We start from the raw sequence: 8166 nt of genomic DNA on the forward strand, positions 1-8166 counted from the left end.
ACTTATACAGCCTTGCATAATCCTTGGAGTCATTTTATTTCTGGTTCATGACGGGTAAGTCTAGCTGAGTACCTTCTCGTACTCAGGGTTTTATTTCCCATTGTTGCAGATGGCACTGTGTATCACGGTTATTGCAAGAGTTGCTTCTATCCCGCCGTGGATGAGGAGTAAGCCTTGGGCGAGCTTCTTTATTAATTCCTATCCTTGCTTTTGTGGACCGTGATCCGATTTGGCACTATATTAAACTATGTTGGAAACTTTATTTTTGAACTTATTTGCTTCCGCTTTATTTATCAAACTCGGTTTGTAATAACTTTTATTCGTACTCTGATGACAAAATGTATCTGTGAACTTTATGTAATATGTGGCATGTATGTTGAATCCTGTACGATCTTGGTTGTTGTAAATCATTTATCGAGACCCGTCGTGGTACTCGACGGACTACCGGGTTTATATGGGTTCAAGTATGACAGTGCGACCGCTTGCGGGCTGCCATTGTACTTGTACTCTTATAAATTGGTCGGTTCTGCGACACGAACAGTCTGATCAACTGGTCGACGACGGAGTCCATGAACCAAGCGGTCCGACCAGTTGATCGGTGGAGAAGTCCAAGCACCAGGTGGTCCGATCACCTAGACAATGATCCTGCAATACAAACATGTAGAATGGGTAGTACATGATGTACAAATAAATGAACTCCGGAGAAAAATCAGCAATGATGATGAAACGACGTATGCAGTTCGGCGATCAGTTGGCGTGAAGATATATTTATATTTAATATAAACCACCTGAACAATTAGTGTGTAGCTGAGTCTCCAGCCCTAGCTAGCCCGTTAACCATAACGCGGAGCGCGGAGCTCGTGCATGTGTAGGAGGAATAGGCGTGACCAAGGAGCTACTGCCGACCACCCATAACGCAGAGCGCGGAGCCTGTAGCACGTGTAGGGAGGAGCTAGAGATAGGGCCGTCTCTGGAGGCGTCCGAGCATCAACATGACTGTTCGAGGGTTCGAAAAATCATTTGGAGGGCAAATATGGAGAAAACAGTTCGGAGAAACATTGCGGTGATATATGGAGACCGGAGAATATTTAGAAGAATATTAAAACTATGACTTAGCTTTAGATAGAACGTCTGGTCGGTAGCGTATGGCGTTATCTAGTCGGCGTTGACGAAATTGCCTGGCGCTCGAGCTTTTCGAACTGTCGTCATGGTGGTGGTAGCGGTTGTCATGGTGCTGTTCTTCGTGACGATCATCATTGCGACGTGGCAGATGGTCGGAGTACATTGTCCTTATATTGCTGATCGGCCTTAGGTAGATAAGATTCGAGGAGATCATTGACTAGTCGGAGAAATGATGCTGTATGGTGGAGTAGATGATTGACGTAGCCGAAGCGTGCTTGCTTTTGATAGATGATACGCGGGTGTCTGGTCTGGGCTCCCAGCATGCATGCACGTCTGAGTACCGCATCAGGCGCTAATCTGAAGTTGTGGAGGTAGAACAACATGAATCAGGATGCGATACGTGCATGCATGTTCCTATACTCGAATAAGTCATGTATGTAGATACGTATACACATGCAAGAAGCCAAGATCTGTCTGGCTTGCATGTTGTGAGTCAGAGCCGGACTCCCGTGCATGTTGAGTCAATTAGAATATGATTCCCATAGTCCCGTATAGGTGCAACTCAGCATGTTCATCGAAACCAAGTGAAGCCAATCGGAGGATGAGAGCCACGCCAGCGTGTAGTTTGTTGTCCCGTGATTGGATCTAGAGAGCTGAGATGTCGCCCGTCGCCGCTGTAGATGGAGCGATCGAGCTGATGGATATCGAGCCTGTCAGGCTGTTGAAGCACGCTACCACAGGAAGTCAGGTTGCCGCGAGCGGCGTCAATCTTGAGATCTCATCTGGCCCGCCATGGATCAAGCGCACACCCCTACCTAGTGCGCCAACTGTCGACAGAATATGCTCGGCAGTCCACCGAGGGGTATCCCGTGATGGTAGATTTGTCGGTGGGGGTGCACGTAATCAGGAATCGAATGGTGACACAAGACGCAGAGACAGCGATTTAGACAGGTTCGGGCCATCTGATCGATATAATACCCTATGTCCTGTATCTTTGGTGTATTGTATTGAGATATAGTAGATAGATCTTGTCCGCTAGGGGACCCTTGCCTCTCCTTATATACTCTGTAGGGACAGGGTTACAAGGAAAGTATCCTATTTGGTACTATACAATAGCTTGCGGTGCACGCCTTGATCTTGTGGGCTAGGCCACCTCTGATGGTGCGGCCCATGTCTTGTCTTGTAGATACCGGGGAGCCATACCCCCACATCAACACACATTCATGTACCATCTTTCTTTGGAACAAAAATAACAGGGGCTCCCCATGGAGATGTACTAGGACGTATATACCCTTTATCTAAGAGATCTTGGATTTGATCATTTAGCTCAGCTAATTGATTTGCATCCATTCTATGTGGTCTTTTATAAATAGGTGCAGTTCCTGGGACTAACTCAATAACGAACTCAATTTCACGATCTAGTGGCATACCTAGTAGATCCTCAGGGAAGACATCTAGATACTCCTGGACCACTCGAATATCCACAACTGTGTTGGCTTGGTTGAGTTTGAATTCACCGATTGGTTCTGACCATGCTTGATATTCAACCTCAGTTCCATCTGTGTGCTTCATCTTGATCAATCTCTGAGCACAATCAATCACCCCTTGGTACTTGGTTAACCAATTCATTCCCAAAATTACATCAATTCCATTGGAGTCTAGAACAATGAGGTTGGAAAGAAACTCTACCCCCTTATGTTTATACTTAGTCTTGGGCATGCATGCCTTGATATCATTTCTCCTCCAGGAGAAGCAACTAATAAAATGTTTTTCATCAAAATCATAGGCATGTTGTATTGTGCTATGCATCATGTTGATATAAATGAATGTGAAGCTCCCAAATTAAACAATACGATAACAGGGTTGGAGTTGATAGAGAACATACCAATCAGAACATCCGAGGCTTGTTGAGCAGATTCCATAGCGATATGATTAACCTTGCCCTGATTGTAATTCTATCAAGCTTGCTGCTGAGGTTGTCCACCATTACGATTCTGGTTCCCATTCTGAGCTGTTGGTTGGTCTTGGTGTTTCAACGGGCACTGATTGGCAAGATGCCCCATCTGATGACATTTAAAACAAGGACCAAGGTTGCTCGTCCCTTGAGTTGGGCAGTTCTGCGGCTGGGTCTAAACCATCTGGCATTGCTGCTACTGAGCTGATGTCTGCTGCTTTTACTAACCAGATCCCTGGTTGAAGTTTTGCTGCTGTTGCTGCTATTGATACTGACCTCCCTGGCGCATAACTTGCCCAAGTTGGTGGAAGCGGGGGCGAGTGTTACTACCAGAAGACTGACCCTTTAAAGCCATCTTCCTCTTGCGATTAGCCTCAAGAACTTTCCTTTCTCTCTCAATAGTAAAGGCCTTGTCAACTAGCTTTTGGAAGGTGTCATACTCATTGGAGGATAGAGCATAGCAAATCCTAGGGTTCAAACCTTCTCAGAAACAATCTTGCTTCTTGTCATCAGTGTCAACATCGCTAGAAATTGAGCCTTGCTTGAGTTCTAGAAACTCCTTGCGCTTCACCTTGATTTCACCAGAAGGCACATAATGAGAACGAAAACTCTGATAGAACTCCTGCCAAGTGATAGCTTGAGCATTGGGATGAGTAGTAGTGTAGGCAGCCCACCAATCTTTGGCCTGACCTTGTAGTTGATGTGTGGCATATAGAACTCGATCATGACCCACACAATGAGCAATCTCCAACTTGCTCTCAATGGTCTGGAGCCAATCATCTGCATCCATTGGCTCCACAGCATGCTTGAAGATTGGAGGCTGAGTCATCATGAACCTCCTAAGAGTGTCTTCCTAACGAGGTGGTGGAGGTAGTCGAGCGGGATTGGGTTGAGCCATCTGTTGTAGAGCAGTCATCATCTGAGCCATGGTCTGCATCATCTGATTTTGCATAGCCGCCATTTGAACTGGATCATAAACTGGCGGTGGAGGGTTTAGGGGGTTGTTGTTGGGATAATTGCCTAGGGGGTTGTTGTTTGGATCATTGCCTCCAGAGCCACTACCTTTCCTGGTGTTCACCATCTGATATGATCATGGACAAGAGTGAGATAGGATAGAAAGAAAACCCCAACTAACTATAAAATAAAACTGGTAAACAAATGATGTCGTTGTAGTCTTATGGCTAACAACACACCAACAATCATTACAAAGATCCAAATCATTCATTTGCACATGCACCAAATCACACAATGGACTAGCGTTCCACACATAGGGATGCACCTTATGAACAGAGGAGCCTATTTTGGATCAAAACTTTTAAATTGAGCATCAAGGAAGTAAGAGAAATTGAGGACAAGAATTTTTTTTATCAAACTAGTTTTATAAAACCATCATGTCTACCTAGGCTAGCGTCCTACGATCAACAATAGCTTTGATACCACTCTGTCACAACCAATTTTAAGGACAAAATCGAGTGCACATCATATGTATGCCAGGATCAATTATTCATACATATAACGACGTCATGATAGTATCACTGCATTATTCAAAACTTAAAAACTTAAACTTCATTACAAAATGACCCATGGGTCTAAAAGAAAATTATATAAACTTTATTCAAACTCTAGTGGAAAGGACCCCATCTTCACAGGAATGTCGACCGGGGGCAGCACCAGCCTAGTACATGTCATCAGGGTTGAAGGCACCGTCTTCAACATACTCATCTTCGTTGTCTCCAGCGCCTGGATGGGGTAGCAGGGGGACAAAGAGGAAGGGTGAGCACATCGAAATGTACTCCGCAAGTGTAGGAAAGTATGACATGTGGGCCAACACAAGGAAAGGCTAACAGGGTTTAACACAAGCCCTTAAGCAACACACCTATTACCTTAAACCTTAAGCACCTATTTAACTAGATGAGGTCTTCCTTCACCTCGAAGAACCACTGTAACCAACACTCAAATCCCATCCGAGCACCACACCTGGATTCCATCCAAGCCTCCCAACTAAACCAGAGCCATCTAATCAAGAAGAAGTCCAGGCCGCTCTTGACCGTGAGCACGGCTGATATATCAGTTTTACACTCTACAGAGGTTGCACACTTTCACCACGAGTCATGTTTCCCCATCACGCTTCACACTACCTAGGTGCTCAGCGGGGTCACACTACAAGGCCTTTACAAAGTCCCTCCAAGCCTATTTTATACCTTCACTAAGGTTTCTAACCGCTAAAAGTGGGTACCAACACCACTGCAGAAGCCCCCTCTTGTGCCACACAAACCGACCCGATGTAGCATAACTTGGAGGAAACTAATTACTTGGCCAGGGCCAGAGCCATATAGCCCTCGAGGTTGCGCTGTTAAGCTAGGTTACTTGTCGATGAACCGGTCCTTAGAATCCAAGCAGGAACGAGCACAATCCATTCCACCAATTCCAACAATCCACCAGAAAACATTTACCCAAAATCTGGCACACACCTCCACCAAAACCAACCATCCTACCGGATTCCTATTCACCATGTTGCTATAAACATTACCAACCCAAATTGCATAAATCATTAATCAATATTAAATGATAACCTTTCCAACCCAAGACTGCAAGCTAAGCAAGACAGCTACCCAACCAACCCATGTTACAAGGATGATAACATCAAGTTCTAGTAATCCCTAACATAGGATTCAAATTATGACTCAGCATGCAACTAATGGTCTAACTACTCTAACTCAAAGTAAAACAAATGTAGGAGCAAGATGCTCAAGGACACTTGCCTTTGAACTGGTTTGGATCAGAGATGTTGAATTCCTGGTCCTGGAAGTTCACGGTGTCGGCACCTTCTGTGCACAAACAACAAGCATGGGCCCACAAAACAATTAAATAATAGTACACCATAGCACATTAAAAGTTTATAAAACCTATACTAAACAGAAGTACTCATCGCTATGATCGCGCGGATAAAAAGAACGCAAAAAATGGAGTTGAAACAAAGAAGTTATGGCCTCCCGAAGACCAGGGACTAATCTACAGAGAAACTAGGGACTAATCCACGAAACCAGAAAATATTTATTTGCAATTGGGTCCTTATTCTTCCCTAGGTTGGGTACTGTAGCTGTTCGCGTGCTATAGTGATGGCCGGCTGGGAGGCCAGCAAAAAAGCACAGGGGCAGGGCGCAGGGACAGCAGAGGGGCTAGGCGGCCGGCTGGGGAGGAGGCAGGGCCAACCGGGAAGGGTCGCGGCCGGCCAGAGAGCGGCGCCAGCGGCCAGCAGCAAGGAACAGAGAAGAAATGTCGCACCCGGTTTTAAAGATAAAACCCGATACACACTATATGTGAGCCTAGGAAGTCAAATCTCATATATAGCCATAAATAAGGGTAATATCAAAAGGCAATACTTATTACATAACGTATTAGTACAAAGAATATAACCTTAGAGTATAGACAGCGGAAGGACAACTCTGATCTTCTAGCGGAGACTCCAAATCCACCGGGATGACTGACTGGTTGACCACAAGCCTAACTCCTTCAGACTGGCAATCTGGCACCCATCTGGGATTTTCATTGGATGTAAAGCAAGTGTAAGCTCACCATGCTTAGAAAGTATATCAAAGGGATCTATGAGGCTCAAAAGGTTTGACACTGTTTGACTGTGGTTTATAATTTTAGTTGATCAAGTTTTAGCATATTGTATCAGTACTTTAGTGAACAATCCCAATTCCAAAGTGATATTAAAGTTTAGTCAAGTTTATCTCAATTCCCAACCATCCACCATTCACAGTAACCACTAATCTTGAAGGATCCAGACCGCTCGTATCCGTGAGCACGACTATTATAATAGGTCAAATATTTCTACAGAAATTGTACATCTTTACCCACCGAGCCATGATTCCTAATGCCAGGGTTTGCAAGGCCCACTACACCTCTACCTAGGAAGTGTGGCAGGGTTTCACTATGAAACCCTTAGCTAGTTGCACTAACAAGTCGTAGCTACTAAGGAGTGGCACATGTGGGCATTGCAGCACGGTACACACATCCCAGCAGAAAAAGGAAAGATATCCTCTTACCCTTACTGGAGCTACAGACGAGCTAGTATAATCTAGTTAACAGGTTATAGTCAGAGCCATATGACACTCGAGGGTGTACGGAACCTCCTAGGTTGCCGCTTCAGGATTAAGTCCTAATGGAGAGGCACTAGAGTACTCAACCCCATACTCTAGCCCCCTATCTGTTGCTACAAAGCTTCATGTTATCATATTGCATAATGTCTTTAGTCATGTTTAGCTATTATTCTATGTTCAGTGCTACAGCATCTATCCAAAATGCATACCCAAACCATAGGTAACAAGAATATGTGGTACAAGAATTCATCTAGGTAAAGTCCTTAAGGGTATATCAAATTGAACACATGCATGAATATGAATAGTAATTATTCATAGGTACAAGGGGCCTTTGGTACACTTGCCTTCCAAAACACATGCCGATGGTTCCGCTTCTCAAATATGCTCCTCATGTAGCTCCATTTCTATCATAAGCAAACAACCGATACAAGCATCACAAGAACCTATAAACAGTACACCAATCATTATAAAAGCGTACTATAAAGATAACTAACATGTACTACTCATCGTTGCGAACTCGTGAGCGCAAGAACCAACTAAAACGGAGCTACGGTTATAAAGTTATAAGCTTTTGAAGTTTCAATGATTTATTTATAATTAAAAGAACTTAGTTGTAATTACTTTTCAAAAGATAGGGTCCAAAGTGTAAATATTTGGACCCCAAAACTATTTCATAAAAGCTAAAGAGATCTTTTATTATTTTTTAGAATTATTTTATAAATAAGAACACATTAACGACATCATAAATAGAATTTTTATGGCATCATTAATGATATAATGGAAATCAAAATACACTTCTCTTTTATAATTCTTTCATAAAAGCAAAATAGATTATTTTCATAATTATTTTTATGAAGACAAGATATTAAAAACATGTCTCTAAATAGTTTTATAAAAGAAAAGCGTGGTATTAACATTTTTGTAGATATATAAAACATATATAAATTTATTTTTCAGAGTTACTTTTACTAAGACAAAATATAT

The sequence above is a fragment of the Miscanthus floridulus genome, chromosome 1, assembly GCF_019320115.1.
Source record: "Miscanthus floridulus cultivar M001 chromosome 1, ASM1932011v1, whole genome shotgun sequence".
Classification (NCBI taxonomy): domain Eukaryota; kingdom Viridiplantae; phylum Streptophyta; class Magnoliopsida; order Poales; family Poaceae; genus Miscanthus; species Miscanthus floridulus.